The sequence below is a fragment of the Trachypithecus francoisi genome, unplaced genomic scaffold (assembly GCF_009764315.1).
Source record: "Trachypithecus francoisi isolate TF-2019V2 unplaced genomic scaffold, Tfra_2.0 Lachesis_group13, whole genome shotgun sequence".
NCBI classification, from domain to species: domain Eukaryota; kingdom Metazoa; phylum Chordata; class Mammalia; order Primates; family Cercopithecidae; genus Trachypithecus; species Trachypithecus francoisi.
This window is the reverse complement of record NW_022681458.1, coordinates 83,201,238-83,219,801: the sequence shown is the minus strand read 5'-3', so window position 1 is coordinate 83,219,801 and position 18,564 is coordinate 83,201,238. Positions and strand designations below refer to the sequence as shown.

Below are 18,564 nucleotides of genomic sequence, written 5' to 3'. Positions count from 1 at the left end.
ATTGACCACAGTAATCCCAATATCTAGACAGTGGAAACACGTAAGTGGCACTCCATAAATATTTGTAGAATGAATAAATGAGTGAATGAGTGACAGTATGTGAAGCATACAATATAATGACTAAATGAATAAATGGCTAAAAAGTCCTACCTAGGAATGTGCTGTCAGGCAGAATCTTTGAGACCAAACAACTTTCCATCTGACAGCTTTCTTTATGTCTCTTCCCTTACTGAATATCAATACTATAACTGAGGTACACAAAAATAAAGATAATTAAATGAGAGAGATTGGCAGATTGGCAGTATATAAGTGGGTTGAAGAATGTGTCGCATAAGATCACCTCAGGGCACACGCTAGCTGATTCTAGAATTCTTTTCTTTCATAATCCTGTTTCTGTCATTCAGTCAACTAGAAAGTATGCACTGAGGATGATGTTTTCTATTTCTAAATATCCATACCAAGGCCTCTTGAACACAAGTTAGTTTTATATTCTTTGCGAGTATTGTAGTAGAAACAGCATGGTCTTCAGTTAGTGAAATATGAATTGGAATCTTAGTTACAACTAGTACTAGTTATGTCAACAAGGAGCAGTTACTTAATATCCATAAGTCTAAAACAAAATGATACTTGGAAACTATTTAGTATATAAGTACCTTTATTGTTAGTTCTCCCTTAGACAGCAGGAACTGAAATGTAGAAGAAATCATAAGAATAGATCAAACATATCTTTATGCTAATGTTCACTGTGGAACACTGTGGTTCGCCTCTTTACTGAGAAGCAACAGGTCACAAGCAGAGCTAACAAAATCAATGTAAATGTGACTACATTTGCAAAGGGCAAAATCACATCTCTCAACACAGTAGGCATTCATCTGCTGAAATAATAATGTCAGGTCACAGAAGCTTCAGCCTTTAAATGTTCTACACATTTCCTAGATTTGTATTTCTAAGAAATGGGGTGATACAGATGTTAGATCCAAACATTCCTGGATTATGACCTTTGTTTTACCGCTTAATCACTGTATGACCTTGAGAGAGTTATTTAACTTCTATAAACCTCAATGAAAATCAAGTTGTTGATAATTTACACATACTTCAAACATTTCCCATTGCTCTAGGGTAAACAAACAAACAAAAGTCATTATTATTATTATTATTATTATTACTATTATTATTATTATTTTGAGATGGAGTCTCACTCTGTTGCCCAGGCTGGAGTGCAGTGGCATGACCTCAGCTCACTGCAACCTCTGCCTCCTGGGTCAAGTGATTCTCCTGCCTTAGACTCCCAAGTAGCTGAGATTTCAGGTACCCACCATCCCTGGCTAATCTTTTGTATTTTTAGTAGAGACAGGGTTTCACCACGTTGGCCAGGCTGGTCTCGAACTCCTGACCTCAGGCGATCCGCCCACCTCAGCCTCCCAAAGTGCTGGGATTACAGGTGTTAGCCACTGCACCGAGCCAAAAGTCCTTATTATTAAATAAATGAAAGTTCTCATTATGGTCTACTATGTCCTGTATTTTCTGGTTGCTTACCTCAAACCGCAATCCTTGCTCTCTGTACTCCAGTCATATAGGCTTTTATTTCTTTCCTTCAAAGTGCTATGTTCCCTTCCTATTTACCTGAGTAGTAACCTTAACTGGAGTTTTTTTTCTTCAGATGCCTTTAAGTTACTGTCTAGGTTCCTTTCATTTCAGCCCGAACATCTCCCATTAGGGCATTTCTTGTAGGCAGGTTTACTAGCAACAGATTACCTATCTAAAATATGCTCAAAGAGCAAAAGGAAACTCACAGACAAAAGAATGAAAGGAAACCAGGAAAACAATGTATGAACAAAATGAGAATATCAATAAAGAAACAGAAATTTTAAAAAGGAACCAAATAGAAATTACAGAGTTAAAAAGTATGATAGCTAAAATGAAAAATTCACTAGAGGGATTAACAGTAGATATGAGTAGGCAGAAGAAAAGAACCAGCAAACTTGAAGATAGGTCAATTGAGATTATTCAGTCTAAGGAATAGGAAGAAAACAGTGAACAAAAGTGAACAGAGGCTATGGAACCTGTAAGACACCATTAAGTGAACCAGTATGCATTATGGATATGCCACAAGGAGAAGACAGAGAGAAAGGAGTAGAAACAATGTTTGAAAAAATAATGGATAAAAACTTCCCAAATTTGAAGAAAGACGTGAATCTACATATCCATATCCAACAAGCTCAATGAACTTCAAGCAGGATAAATTCAAAGAGATCCACACAAAGACACATTATAATCAGCTATTGAAAGCCGCAGAGAAAATCTTGAAGGCAGCAAGAGAAAGGCAACTTGTTATGTTCTTATGTACAAGGAATCTTCAATAAGATTAATAAGCCAGGTGTGCCGGCACCTAGTATCATAGTAAAAGACAAGCAGTGCAGCATAACAATAAAGACACAGGTTCCATGTCAAATGCCTGGGTTTGAATCCTAAACTTCACTAATCGCCATATAACTCTGGGAAAATTCCTTAACTTCTTCATAGCTAAGTTTTCCCACCTATAAAATAAGAATAATGATACCTCCCCCTCACAAAGTTGTTTGGAGGATGAAATAAATTAAAGCTATAAACTCATGACAGGTTGCCTGGAACATAATTAATCAATCAAATGTTGACTATTACTTATTATTATCATTATCACTTTATAGAGGTTCTAAAAATTTTAATTCTTATTTCCTTGAATTTCCCATATTTCTGTGAAACAAACACTGACTATTGAGGAGGTAAGACACAATAATAATCTTTTTGTTTGCAGAAGAAGTATGAATTGGTAAAATAATAAAAATTTATTTTATGCATGATAATGCTATCAGGCTAAATGTTCTATCACCTCCTTTAGCAAATCCTTTATTATCAGAGACACTGAGTAAAATAAGCGATCAATGAATATACTTTATTTTTTTCTCAAGCTTTGCCTCTGACAGAGATGCTTCTCCTTTTGTGGTATGGACTTATGCTTTTTCTATAAACAAGTAGCCCCAAATTATTATCATACCTAAAATCTTAACAATTCTTTTTTTTTTTTTTTAGATGGGGTCTCGCTCCTTCACCAGGCTGGAGTGCAGTGGCGTGATCTCAGCTCACTGCAACCTCTTTCTCCTGCGTTTAAGTGATTCTCCTGCCTTAGCCTCCTGAGGAGCTGGAACTACAGGTGCATGCCACCATGCCCAGCTAATTTTTGTATTTTTAGTAGAGACAAGGTTTTGCCATGTTGGCCAGGCTAGTCTTGATCCCTTGACCTCGTGATCCACCTGCCTCGGCCTCCCAAAGTGCTGGGATTACAGGCATGCGCCACTGCACCTGGCCAACAATTCTTTAATATCAAACACTCAGTTGATGTACACATTTCATCTTGTATTTTTAAATTGCCTGTTTGTTTGAATCTGGACTCAAATAAAATTCGTACATTGGATCTGGCTGATGATGACTCAAGTCTCTTTTAACCTCTAAATGCTCTAGCCAATCTTTTCTTTTTCCTTCCTTATTATTTTTAGCTCAAGAAACTAGGTTCTTTGCCTTTTAGAGTTTTCCATAGTCTGGATTTTCCTGACTCTATCCCCCTGGTGTACTTTAACATGTCCTTGTGTCCTTTTTATTTCCTGTAAATTAGGCTTGATCATATTTAGGTTTTTTTTTTTTTTCCTTTGGCTGGACAGCCTCCTATGGGAGGTACATACTTTTGTTAGCAAGTACATAATTTTTTACGTAAAACAGTGATAATAATGGTGTCTAACTCTTAAAGTTAAGAGGATTAATTTACTACCAGTCAAATGTTTAGATTAGTACCTGGCACACAGTAAGGACTCCACTAACATTAGCTCTTATTATTACATTGCATATAGAGAATCAACAGGATTTGATACCAGCTTAGATATGAATTTGTGAAGAAGAAGCTGAAGATAACTCATATTTCTACCTTGAGTGGCTAAGTAGATGTTGATATCATTGACTAATACAGGGAATATATAAAGAAGAAAAGGTTTCTGGAAAATTAGAAGAAAATCAGTTCAAGTCTGAACAGGTTGAATTACATGTCTGTGGGATAACCAGGTACCAATCCTATACAGAGAGCTGCAAATGGAGGTTCTGCAATTTAAAGGAGAGGTCTGGGGAGCTACAGATAAAGATCAAATGGCGAGCGGAAAGGGAACTTAATGAAGGTCACATTTATCACAAAAGACTACAAGACCTCTTTGAAGAATGTATTGGCTTTGGGTAAGGAGAGGTAGTAGCACTTCAAGAAAAGGAAATACGTGGAAAAAGACATTCTGACAAAATCAACAGTATATTTATATTTGTGGCTAAAGGAGTGCTTTGACTATAAAATAATGTGTGTTGGAAAGCAGAGGGAAATTAATTTATGTAGATAGGGACAAGGCTACATTTAAATGGCTTTGAAATTCAGGAATAGGTAATGCAATTTAAGTAGGAAATAAGACACTGAAAAAGTTAGCAAGACAGTTGAACTCTGCTGTGGCAACATTATACAAAAACCTATCATAACAGAATATGAAAAGTAAAATGTACTTACTATATTATTCGAGAGGATTTTAATTTATGTCAGTTTTATTTCCACTGAAGTTAAAAGGAATGTTGTCTAGGCACTGTAACTTTAGGCAATAGCCCCAAGGCGGAAAATGTTATCTTTAGTACCTTCCCATATCTCTTCCCAGTCCCTTCTCCTGCTCTCCACTTCCCTGATGAACCAATGTTCTCAATCTGCTCTAATATAAAAAACTACATTTTTGCAATGATGCAATGTCTTGTTCCCTGAAGTACTCTGGTTACATCTCCTTGCTCAGTTCTACCCTCCCAGGAAATCATTCATTCTCTGTTGCCACTCTACAGATCTCAGCTAAGAAAAAAACAAAAATTGATTATCTAATTAAGGTAGTGCATACAACACTGTAAGTGATCAAAATCCTAGGAGATATTTAATTTCAAAAAGAGGAATCTGTTAACACCTATGAATCAAATTGTTAAAATATATACTATCTCTTTGTTTTCTGTACTATCCAGTTACACACTAAAAGACAAAAAAAGTCACTAATTTTCCTTATATTACACTTTGCACACCAGCAAAGCCAAGTTTGCAGCATAGATATTTACTGGGTCACTACTAGGAAAAAGTACTGTGACAGACTCTAATGAAACTGCAAGGATGGATAAAATATAATCTATGCCTTTACTAGATTATAAGGAGTTTATCGCCTAATAGGTGAAACAACTGAACACACAATCATCACATAAGGTATATAAGGACTCTGTAACAATGTTTCTGAAACTTAACCTATGTATAAACCCCTTATGAAGACAGAAAAAAGGTTTTGTGAAACACCCTCCACCCACTGACTTATTATATTGTTACTGAAATACAGAAAAATAAAGCTATGGATAAGGATAAACTCTTCCTCTTGCTTCCAGATCTTCTTTCAAATATAATACCAAAAGGATTTCCAAATAGGCACATAAAAGCTACAAACAACACAGTTCAAATACACAGTTCAAAAACTGTGTATTGTGTTCACGAATACAATGTTTTCGTGAAAATGTATTGTTATAGTCAACATAAAAATGGTACTGACTGCTATTTCTCCATTATTTTTCAGTTACATTTTGGTTTGACATGCCTATAAGTCTAGTGATATGGTTTGGCTGTGTCCCCATCCAAATCTCATCTTGAATTGTAACTCCCACAATTCCCATGTCATGGGAGGAACCCAGTGGGAGGTGACTGAATTATGGGGGCGGGTCTTTCGTGCGATGTTCTCGTGATAGTGAATGAGTCTCATGAGATCTGATGGTTTTAAAAACAGGAGTTTCCTTGCACAAGCTCTCTCTCTTTCTCTGCCTGCCACCATCCATGTGAGACGTGACTTCCTTCCATCAGGATTGTGAGGTCTCCCCAGCCACGTGGAACTGTAAGTCCAATAAACCTCTTTCTTTTGTAAATTGCCCAGTCTCGGGTAATCAGCAGTGTGAAGATGAACTATACATCTAGTATGCCCTAAATGATTTAATATCATTTGTTTCTACTCAAATGACTGCAAAACTTTTAGTTCACTCTGATGTCATCAGACTTTCACCTAATACAAGTGAACCACTTATAATATTAAATCTATTGTTCTTTTCTCATTAGACTAACATAATCATAGCCCTGAAAATACATGGTAGTAATTGGTTATAAGGTAGGCATGGCATACTACATGATCTAAGAATATGCTCACACTAATTTATTTTATATTAACATTGAAAATTTTAGCCCTTTCTCCCTGTGGAAAATACATTTGCACACTCAGGTCCATGTACCCCGTGTTGAAATAAATTGCTATAACAGAAATAACAAATCTGAAAGGCAGAAATGATATGGAGATTAATTCCAACTGAAAAGGATCCAAAGGTTTTATGGAGGAGGTAACATTTGAAATGAACTGTGACATTTGAGTTTAGTGCCAAGTGTCTATGTTTTCTGAAATTTCCTTTCCATAAAGATGACACTGAAAATATAAAGCTTCTAGAGTTTAGAAAAAAAGACACACAGGAAATATTCAGTGGTAAGGAAATACTCAGTGGTAAGGGGAGTGAGGAGACAAAACTCATGAATTTTATGAACATAAGCTGACGGGTTTCTTTTGAGGAGAAAGAAAATCAGAGAATAAAATTGCAAGGATTAGATGTGCTATTTGCAAAATCAACAGCATACTCTGCATGTTGTAAAGTTTACACATACTATCTTACATTTTGATGCAAATGTACCCATTGACGTAATGTTTTAAAATGCATTTAAAAATGCATTCACATAAGGACAGCTTCAGGAATATTTGTATCAGTTAAACTTCTTTTTAACATTCATGACATGCAAACTTTTGATACTATACAACAAAAAAAATTTCCATTTTTGTCAAAATTCTTTCTCCTCCATGGTTTTTTCTGTGTATATTTATATAAAAAGAACGAAGAGGTTAAACATCACAAACCCATAACTCAGTGTACATAACCCATTTTCTCATCTCTAGTTTCTGCAGACTACAGTTACATTTTATCCACTCCCTTACGAACGTTTCTTATATCTCACAGCAGAAGTGTGCATTAGTGTTCTACAAAGTGTGAGTGGAAGAAAACAATTTACTAGCCAGATTAACTTTCAAGTCACCTTAATTCAGGAAATATTTACCTAGTCTACATGCTAGACACTGCTGATTACAATAAGAAAACAGGAAACCACAGCAGAAAACTGGTTTTCATTTTATATTCTCTCATGTTTCTATAATTATTCCTAGATCTGTAAAGTTTCTTTTTTAAAGACAGATTTATTAAACAGTAGCTCATTTAGAATTTTCTGATAAATAAGAATCTATCTTTAAATCAAGGGATTGTGTAACATTACACATTTTGACTTGTTCAAAAGAAGTTAAACTTGAATCTGTGCAGCATGGTGTTATTTATATATGCAGCCACTCATACAGAGAACATCATGCATGCTTTTAGCTCCATTAATTGTTAAATGTTAAAACAGTACAACTTATGAGAAAATGCAGTACAAGTAAACAGAGGGTTTCTTTCATCCAAATATACATTTAGGAATAGCAACAGGAAATAGATTTATATGAAGTAACTTAAATGGCTGCTACATACTAATTTTGAAGACACTATTCAAAATATTCAGACTCTGTAAAAAATGTTTCAGACGTATTTTATAACTTTACTGTACTACATTTAAAAATTTTAACACTTTTAGATTTGTTACTTGCTATAAAATATGGAAATTCTTAAAAAGATTTTCACTTCCGGTTTTATTACTGTTATATTTTACTACAGATATTTTAAAATTGACTATAACTCTACTTTTGGTATTAGAAAAGTGAAAAATAAAGGTCAGATAGTACACAGTAAACTTGCTCTGGAAATGACTATTTTTTGCGCTTTTCAGATAATGACTTAACTATCACTTATAACACACTAGGAAAGATACTTGCCCTTTCCAAGTCTCAGTTTGGGCATCTGTAAAATGTAATGATACGTCTTTTAAAATTGTTAAAGGTTCAAATAAGTACCTAGCATCTTAAAAAATCAGTGGATAAATAAATATTAGCTTTGTTCTTCATTCCTCAACACATTTATCAAAATATATTTATTAAAAATATTTAATGACAGTCAAGTACAGTGGCTCACACCTGTAACTTCCATGCTTTGGGAAACCTAGGTGGAAGGATTGCTTGCGGCCGGAAGTTTGAGGTTACAGTGAGCTATGATTGTGCCACTGTAGTCCAGCCTGGGTGACAGAGTAAGACCCTGTTTCTAAAAATAAAAACATAACAAACAAACAAAAAAACCCACTAAAATTTAATGGAAAAGCAATAAATAATATTAAAATTATTTACAATAAAATAACTCATCACTAGGTATCTAGCACTTACTAAAGTTTTTAGTTTATAAATTCCTATGACAGCTGACCATTAGGCTCATTTACTTCCTCAAATGTTGTATTTCAACAGTATTAAACTTAGGCCAGGCACAGTGGCTCATGCCTGTAATCCCAGCACTTTGGGAGGCTGAGGCAGGCAGATCAGTTGAGGTCAAGAGTTTGAGACCAGCCTAAGCAACATGATGAAACCCCAGCTCTACTAAAAATATAAAAATTAGCCGGGCATGGTGGCATGTGCCTGAAACCCCAGCTACTCAGGAGGCTGAGGCAGAAGAACTGCTTGAACCTGGGAGGCAGAAGTTGCAGTGAGCCAAGATCACACCACTGCACTCCAGCCTGGGCAATAGAGCGAGACTCTCTCTGAAAACACACAAACAAACAAAAACTAAAACATCTACATGTCTCTGAACATATGTTCTCTCAAGTCTATATGCCTATTTCCTCTTTCTAGATTCTCTTCTACATTATACTTCAAAAATCTAGACCACATGTCTCACTCCTCTGTAAACGTTTCTTGATCCCCTCTGCTAGACAGAACGAATCACTTCCCTTTCCATTCTTCTCCTAAAACTTCGAGGGCTATCCCATCTTTTGGCTTCCCTGGGCTACACTGGATGAAGAGGGATTGTGTTGAACACACATAAAATACAGTAGCACTAATGATAGCTGATGAGCTAAAAAACAAAAAACAAAAATCACACACAAAAAAATCTCATAATGTTTTGACAAAGTTTCCAAATTTGTGTTAGGCTGCACTGATAGCTGTCCTGGGTTGCATGTGGCCCACAGGCCACAGGATGAACAAGCTTGACTTAAACCATGGAGACAGTAGAGTTCAAATAAAACAAATGAGATGTTAAAAAAAAAAAAAAAAAAAGACATTTTAACAATGGCATAAACATTTTTTCTTTCTTTTTTTTTTTTAAGATGGAGTCTTGCTGTGTAGCCCAGGCTGGAGTGCAGGGGTGCGATCTCAGCTCACTGCAACCTCCGCCTCCCAGGTTCAAGCAATTCCCCTGCCTCAGCCTCCCGAGCAGCTGGGACTACAGGCATGTGCCACCATGACTGGCTAATTTTTGTATTTTTAGTAGAGATGGGGTTTTGCCATGTTGGCCAAGCTGGTCTCAAACTCCAGACAAGTGATCTGCCCACCTTTGCCTAATCCACCCACCTCAGCCTCCCAAAGTGCTGGGATTACAGGCGTGAGCCACCGCACCCAGCCACAATGGCATAAACATTCTTCGTCAAGCTATCTTGGTCCATCAGGATTAGTTTTGGCCACGAGTGACAGAAAGCCCAAGAGTGAATGGCTCATACAATACAGAGTTTTATCTCTGTCATGTCAAAGAAGTACAGGGATAGGCAGGCCAGTATGGACAGCGTAACATTATGTTAGTAAGGATTTTCTTTCTTACTGTTGCTTTATTCATTCTCAGTATAGGGTTTCCACTCACAGTTCAACTATGATCACAATTCAGCCAGCAAGGAGGAAGGGGCAGAAAAGAGGATGTGCACCCATTCCTTTAAGGACACATCCTGAAAGTTGCACACACTACTTCTGCCTATATATATCTTGCCAAAGTTTAGTCAGATTACTATATCTAGCTGCAAGGGAGACTGGGGAAATGATGTTTTTATTCTAGGTAGTAATATACTGGAAAAAAAAATTAGAAGAGGGGGGAAAATCAGTATTAGGGACAACTATCAATCATTGCCATACTTGGTTATATCTTCTCTGTGGTAAGTACCTGACATTTTAAATTTACCATCTAACACCAATATTTCTGACAATATGTACACTATAACGTTATATAGCAATTCCTTCTAAATCTCAATTATTAAGTATTACTATTGGGAGAGATGTATCTCTACAAAATTTAAGTAATATTCATAATAAAATTATCAAGAAGAAAAATGAAAAAATAATTTTTCCTTTTTGAGGCAAGCTCTTCCTCTGTAGCCTAGGCTGGAGTACAATGGTACAATCTTGGCTTACTGCAGCTTTGAACTCCTGGACTCAAGCAATCCTGCCACCTCAGCTTCCCGAGTAGCTGGGACTACAGTCTTGAGCCACCATGCCTAGCTAATTTTGTTTATTATTTTGTAGAGACAAAGTCTCACTATATTGCCCAGGTGGGTCTTTAACTCCAGGGCTCAAGCAATCCCCCATGTTGGGCTACCAAAGTGCTGGGATTACAGGAATGAGAGCAACTGTGCCCAACCAAGAAATTTTAATAAAAACAGAAAAAGTCACTTTATTTAAAAGGTTGCCGGCCGGGTGCGGTGGCTCACGCCTGTAATCCAGCACTTTGGGAGGCCGAGGTGGGCAGATCACGAGGTCAGGAGATCGAGACCATCCTGGCTAACACGGTGAAACCCAATCTTTACTAAAAATACAAAAAATTAGCTGGGCGTGGTGGTGGGCGCCTGTAGTCCCAGCTACTCAGGAGGCTGAGGCAGGAGAATGGTGTGAACTCAGGAGGCAGAACTGGCAGTGAGCTGAGATTGTGCCACCGTACTCCAGCCTGGGTGACAGTGAGACTTAGACTCAAAAAAAAAAAAAAAAAAAAAAAAGGTTGCCTTGTGACAGATTATTAAATATACAGTAAAATATTATGTAAGAATATTTGAAGATAAAATATAGCCACTCTAATAATGAAATTACATATAAACAAAACTGCATGTAAATGAAACTGCACAAATACGCTCAGAGAAGACAGAGGATTAAGGGAGATTTAAGAAAATAACCTCTGAATTATTTTATTGTACTTTCTATAAATGCTGTTTAGACATCTTTAATCAAGTAAGAACTAATCACAAAACAGAACAGTAAAAATTCTAACAGGATAAAGCAAAGTCAGGTTAGTCCAAGTTCTCAAATCATGTAATTTTAGACAAGTAACTTTACAGATATTGATGAGTATGAGGAGGCTAAGAAAAATTTAGTATGTGCCATCTTTTGTGCTAAGTGCTTTATGAGCAATGTTTCATTTAATATTCCAGACATAATAATATTATCCCTACTCTAGAAAAGAAAAAATTGGGTCTTAGACTAAGAAATTGACTCAGGATCACAACAGCTACAGAAGTAGCAGAACACAAACAAAAACAAAGGTTTTTCTAACCCCAAGTCCATGTCCTTAACTATTATGTGCACTACTTTCCGGAATCAAGCTCTCTAAACCTTGATTTTCTCACCCATTACATAAGGGGAATGCACAGTACTCTAAACTATTCTATAGTTCATTCCGGTTGTTTAAGATGTTGCCATTCTAGTTGTCTGTCTAGTTGTCTAGTTGTCACTCCCTTTTCCTCAAATAAAAGAACATTAACAGGTCTAATTGGCCTCCTTGCTGAAACTTGCTGAAAGTCAATAAAGTTATCACTAATATACATAATGTAGAAATCTATGTATTAAAACAGACAAAATGGCTACAATTTGTAAATAAGGTAAATCTGAATGTTTAGGATATATCACTGATCTTTATGGTTGATTTCATGTCCCTTGTGTATCTGTAAAGGAGTAAGCCATAAAGTTCTATCAGGAAGAGGGAGGAAAGCTAAAAGAAACTGAATTTAAATTTCATAATCCTTTTAAATTCAAATAATGCATTGCTTTATAGGTGAAGATACTGAGGCACAAAGAGGCTAACTTGCTGGAAGTCACACCGCTAGTACACAGAGACGTTAGTACTTGAACTCTATTGGTTCTAAAATCTAAGTTCTTTTCTATCCACCCTGCTTCCTGTGGTTAAATTATATTAATGTATTAATACCCTTATTTCAATTTTAACATAAGAACACTAAAGACAGTAATTGATTTAGCACTTTCTGGTTTATTATGAATGCCAACAAACATTTGCTGAATATAGTAAAAAGATGTGTATTAAAATAAGTATCCTAAATACAATTATGTTATCAGTAACACTGGAGTAATAAAAATTAAGCATTACCAAATTATTAGGAACAGAGAACTAGGATGATTAGGGAACACCTCAGGGAGATGATTATATGTGGATACGGTATTAGAGAGAAAGTTTGATTTCACCAGAAGAAATTGTTTTTAAGTGTGAAAAGAAAAACAATATTCTAGGTAAAGAGAATAACATGAATGTAAGTGTGGAGCCAAAACGTGTATCCAAGGTAGAGAACGTAGTCCACATTAGGTAGCGTATACCGTTCTTATTCTTGAATAATAGAAAATATGCTGAAGACAGCCTGGGCACAGTGGCTCACTCCTGTAATCCCAGCACTTTGAGAGGCCAAGGCAGGTGTATCGCTTGAGTCAGTAGTTCGAGGCCAGCCTGGCCAACATGGTAAAACCCTGTCTCTGCTAAAAATACAAAAATTAGCTGGGCGTGGTGGCACGTGCCTGTAATTCCAGCTACTTGGGAGGCTGAGGCAGAAGAATCACCTGAACCCAGGAGGCAGAGGTTGCAGTGAGCCAAGATTGCACCGCTGCACTCCAGCCTGGGCAACAGAGTGAGACTCTGTCTCAAAAAAAAAAAGAAAAGGAAAGAAAGAAAGAAAAGAAAATATGCTGAAGACAAACTGAGGAAGGATCTTAAATACCAAATTAGAAGGTCTGGATTTGATCACACAGAAAATGAAAAGCCACCACACGTTTTCAAGTAGAGAAATAAAAGGAACCGAGCAATGCTTTAATCAGATTAAACTGGGAGTTGTGTACAAGTTTCAATGGAATTGATAATGGCCAGGAAGAAGGGAGATTAGTTAAAAGGTTTTGACATTTATATACATTGTGACATCAAAGAAAAAAACAGAAATTCTCCTGACTTCTGAAAATTTTGATTAAAACATATATAAAGTGTATATTACATAATATATAAATAGCTACTACATTTCAGCTCTGAAACAGCCCATAATATAATCCCCCTCTCTAACCATAACATTTTACCTTTAGTTCTTACTATGTCATCTCATTATACCAGTTTATGTATCTATGACTAGTCTCCTGACCTCTCTTCCTTTGGATAAATCAGCCCTTTCCTGGCCTCATTTTATTCCAGCCACATGGTAAACATATATTTGAACTACTCTCTCACTAGTACTCTCAACCTGAATCAATGTTGAAATCTACCCTCTTTTCTTAACTCAAAGGGCTGACAAAGGCCTCACAACAGTGACATAACAAAGTTAAGGTTTCTAGTATCAGTCACTTATGAACCTCTCAAATGAACACTTCTTACTCTTTAACTGATATTTAACATCTAATAATATTAAATATCACTTCTCTTCCTGAAATTCTTAGATTTTGATCAGTTGCAATTAATTACTCTCTTAATATTACCCTAAAAATAAACTGTGGGGAAAAAATTTAAAATAAAAATAAGCTGTGGGAGTCAGCATTTTTCAATTTTAAAAAGGTTTCATTTAATGCTAAAGTTAACTTCTTTGGTTGTAAAGCACTAGATGCTGAACAGAAGGTTTCTATAGAAATATGTCAATATTTTCTTATAAAATATTCAGTTAGGGCAATAAAGTTCTAATTAAGAAAAAACAAACAAGGAAAGAGCTATAAATCAAAGAAAGCTAAAATGCTGCCTTAGGAAAATGAATAAATACGCTGTAAGTATTAGTAGACAAAATTATGATGATAAATCCTTTAAAAATAAAATTTCTCTCTAGCCTCTGCAAAATGTTAAACTTAACAAATGAACCAGTTTAAAAAAAAAAATTGAACATAAATACAAACATTATCTATATGTGAATTTATACTTCTAATAATTAATGCTTCTGGATTTAATGAGTTAAATTAAAACAGAGTTAAAGAAGCAGCAGGATCATGGAGTAAATAATTTAGTACAAATTTATCTGTTATTTAAGAGAATTTTTTAAAAATGATATAAAGTTCATGATTGTAATTCAGATTTTATCACTTAGAATTTTCTCATGTGGATAAAGGCCCTGGTAAAGTTTTTCTTTAGGTAATATATGCCCTTATACACAACAGAAATCAACACTTAAAATTTAAAAGTATTAGTTCCTTAAGAGAACCATCTTTATCAAAAAACTCTCCATATCTGGAAGACTCTACAAATCCTATAAATATCAATAAAAAATTTAAGCAAGATACCTAAAAACTCTACCAAGGCTATATATATGTGGGGTGTGTGTGTGTGTGTGTGTGTGTGTGTGTGTGTGTATATATATATATATTTTTAGACCAAGTCTCTCTATTGCCCAGGTTGGAGTGCAGTGGCACAATCTCAGCTCACTGCAACCTCCACCTCCCGGGTTCAAGTGATTCTCCTGCCTCAGCCTCCCGAGTAGCTGGGATTACAGGTGTGTGCCACCATGCCCGGCTATTTTTGTATTTTAGTAGAGACGGGGTTTTGCCATGTTGGCCAGGCTAGTCTCAAACTCCTGACCTCAGGTGATCCACCCACCTCAGCCTCCCAAAGTGCTGGGATTACAGGCGTGAGCCACCACGCCCAGCCTACCAAGGCTACATTTTCATAATCTTTCCTTAATAATTCATTACAATCTCAAGTAATTTACTTTTATATGTATTTCCTAATGTGGACTCACCTTAACCTCTCTGCCATTTTTTAGTAAAAATAAAAACTCAAAACAGATGACATTCAGAGTTTAACTCACACTGAAATAATTTAGTATATTTAGGCCTATAATTTCAGTTGTAAATTAAAAGTAATTTTCATTTTAAATGTTTTTTAAATCCTTTAAAGCAATATTTTAAAAGTATTTAAATAACTAGCTAGAAATATAAAATATGATTCATTTAAAATGTTAACATTCAACTGGCTAGCAAAAGAAATAATAATTTCAAATTATAAATGTTTTCTAAGTCAATTCTCATTCTCAGAGAAAACCAAACTTCCTTAAAAGCTTAACTATCATTTTGGTCTTACTGTGATCAATGTGGTCAATCTTGTGACATCACTGTTGAAAAACCTGCAATAGGAAAACAGAATTAGCAATCAGCTGAAGCATACTTAAGAAATTTCAGAAACTAAAAAGTTTGTTCAAAATTTGTGTCTTTCTTGATGCCATAAGTCATACTGAAATTAACCCACAGTATCAGGGTCCATATAATTAGCATGACAAAAATAAGCATAAAAGGACTGGAGTTTATTTATAGATCATTATTTATTATAGTATGGCAGGTCATGTTTTTGTTTATAATCACCAACACCCTAGGGTGAACATAACATATCAAAAAATAAACTATAGGGCATTTGGGTTACAAGTTTTATTTGTCTTCAAATTATGTACTAAGAAGAGCAAAACAATATCTTAAATATGTCACAAACTGAAGACAGTTAGGTATTATTTATAAATACTTTTCTGTCTATGATTATCAGTACAGATGAGAACCAAAATGTCATCTACTTAATACTGGAGACATTACCACATGCTAATGTTTATGAATAGTGACAAAATTATCAAAAGATTGAAAATATCACTGGGAATAATTCAGAAGAGGAAAAAAATATTTCCTAAGCTATAAATGGCTTCAAGTTTATCCCTGTGAAATCTAAATTTCTGGAATTTTGTTGTCGTTTTTTCAAGACAGGGTCTCACTCTCACCCAGGCTAGAGTGTAGTGGTGCGATCTTGGCTCCCTGCAACCTCTGCCTCATGGGTTCAAGCGATTCTTGTGCCTCAGCCTCCTGTGTAGCTGGGACTACAAGTGTGCGCCACCACACCCAGCTAACTTTTTGTATATTTAGTAGAGACAGGGTTTCACTATGTTGGCCAGCCTGGTCTCGAACTCCTGGCCTCAAGTGATCCACCTACTTTGACCTCCCAAAGTGCTGGGATTACAGACAAGAACCACCGCACCCGGCCTGGAAATTTCTTTATTAACAAGTCTAATTTGAGATAAGCCCTTAAACGTTTAGTGTTAAAAAGTGACAACATGGTTATGGCATTTTAAGGTTCTTAATGGGCTTTCAGGTGTTATTTCATCAGATCCTCATAATGATTCCTTTAAAGGGGCAGGAAAGAGATATTCCTTATTATAGACTCCAGGAAAACAGAATTTAGAAATGATACATGACTTTACTAAACACAAAGAACAGCTTTTCCTGGTTTCTCTTTTACCTCTGACCTTTCACCTAGTCCACCCTACCAACTACTCTTCCTCACTTTGTCCTTAATTCAAAAACTATTACTGCTAGTTACCTTACTAGTTCATGATTACTGGCTCTCCTATATTACGATTATAGCCTCCCTATTTCTAGTTTTTTTTTTTTTTTTTTTTTCCTGCCTCAGCTTCCTGGGTAGCTGGGACTACAGGTGTGTGTCACTACACCTTGCTAATTTTTTTCTTTCTTTCTTTTTTTTTTTTCTGGAGAGACAGCGTCTCACCATGTTGCCCAGGCTGGTCTCAAACTCCCGGTCTCAAGTATCTACATCTGTTCTTAAAGCAAGTAAATCAAATCACATCATTCCCTTATTCAAAACCGTACAATGGCTTTAGCAGCTCTTAGAATAAAACCCACAATGCTTACTATCATGACCTCATAGGCCCTCTGTTACCTTGTGCCCTGACTGCATTTCCTGTTTCTACCATGTTCCAGTCACAAGCACCCTTTTGATAATCCCCAAACATATCAAATTTGTTCCACTTCAGGGTCTTGACACTTGCTCTTCCCTCTGCCCTCTTCATAGGACTGGTTTTCTCACTTCAATCAGGTCTCATAACAAACGCCGCCTCCTCAGAGAGGCCTTTCTTTACCACCAGAGGCTGTTGTCAGCTTTAACTTCCTGAAGGAAGATATAGTACCTGGAACCCAATAGCTAATTAGCTGCTGAATGAATGAGTGAACAAGTACTTATCAAGTTCCTACTGCATCCAGCATTATGTCAAGAGCTACAAAGGAGCCAAAAGAAAGTTTAAGTAAAAACTCTTGCAAGAATTACTACCTATTTAAAGAAAATATGCCATAACAACTTGGTATGCGTTTTTAAGTCACTGCAAGAAGCATTTGGAAAGCCTAAAAAAAAAAGCAAGGCAGGGGGTGATGGGAAAGCAGGGGTAGTGAATTAAAGGTGTACGATAATGAGGGTCTGGATAGTGAAGATAAGAAAACGCAGAGGGAATGGGAAACCCAAATCTTAAATGGTGAAACCAGAGGGCTTCATGATAAATTAAGTATTAGGAACAAGGATAGCAAAAGAGTGAAAGATTACTTTAAAGGTTCCCACTAACATAATGAAAGAAATCTGCAGTGGTAGGGTGGGGTGACCTTTGTTTAGAACAGTAGGACAGGCCAGTGTTACCACAGGCCATTCAAATGAAGATAATTCCCACCAGCAGGTAGAAATTTAGAAGAGTCCAAGATTTGAAAATCAGTTACATAAAAGTGCAGTTCAAGCCAAGACTGTGGGTGAGTTCACCAAGGGAATATGGAGAAAAAACAGAACAGCCAGCACAATTTGGCAGAGACCTGTAAGTAGGGCCCATGGGAAATAAGAGAAGTGGAATTGCAGGGTTTTTTGTTTTGTTTAAGTTCAAGAAGTACAGACATAGAAAATACAATGAATAAAGGCACATGAAGAAAGATTTCCAAAGAGGAAAACATATTGAACAGTTTTAGAGGGGTAAAAATGTTAGAGGGGTAAAGAAGATAAGACAGGAAACATTCTCTCTAAACTAACCTTCTCTACCCCTATCATACCAAATCAGATTAGAAGGCAGTTACAGGCGCGGGTGGTTCACGCCTGTAATCCCAGCACTTTGGGAGGCTGAGGCAAGCAGATCACTTGAGCCCATGAGTTCAAAACCGGCCTGGGCAACATGGTGAAACCCTCTCTCTACAAAACATAGAAAAATTGGCAAGGCATGGTGGCACATGCCTGTAGTCCCACCCAGCTACTCATGAGTCTGAGGTAGGAGGATGACCTGAGCCTGGCAGGGAGGTCAAGGCTGCAGCGATCTCTGATGGTACTATTGCACTCTATCTTGGGTGAAGGAGTAACCCTGTCTAAAAGAAAAAAAAAAAAAAAGAAGGTGGCCACATAGATAAAATACATTATTCTCTCTGTATCCAAAAAACTGCTTTCAAGGACCTACTTGCCTAACATTAAGCTCTCAACTTTAATCAACGCAAA

General features: G+C 36.3%; 1 protein-coding gene across 23 annotated transcripts in view; it reads right to left on the bottom strand.

Moving 5' to 3' along the window:
- BAZ2B (bromodomain adjacent to zinc finger domain 2B) overlaps nucleotides 1–18,564 on the bottom strand; it is a 343,885-nt gene that overhangs the window by 266,855 nt on the left and 58,466 nt on the right. For all 23 annotated transcript variants that reach the window (XR_004441758.1, XM_033231361.1, XM_033231356.1 and 20 more), the window contains exon 2: nucleotides 15,358–15,400. The gene's annotated coding sequence lies outside the window, so the exon portion shown is untranslated. The remainder of the gene's footprint in view (nucleotides 1–15,357; nucleotides 15,401–18,564) is intronic.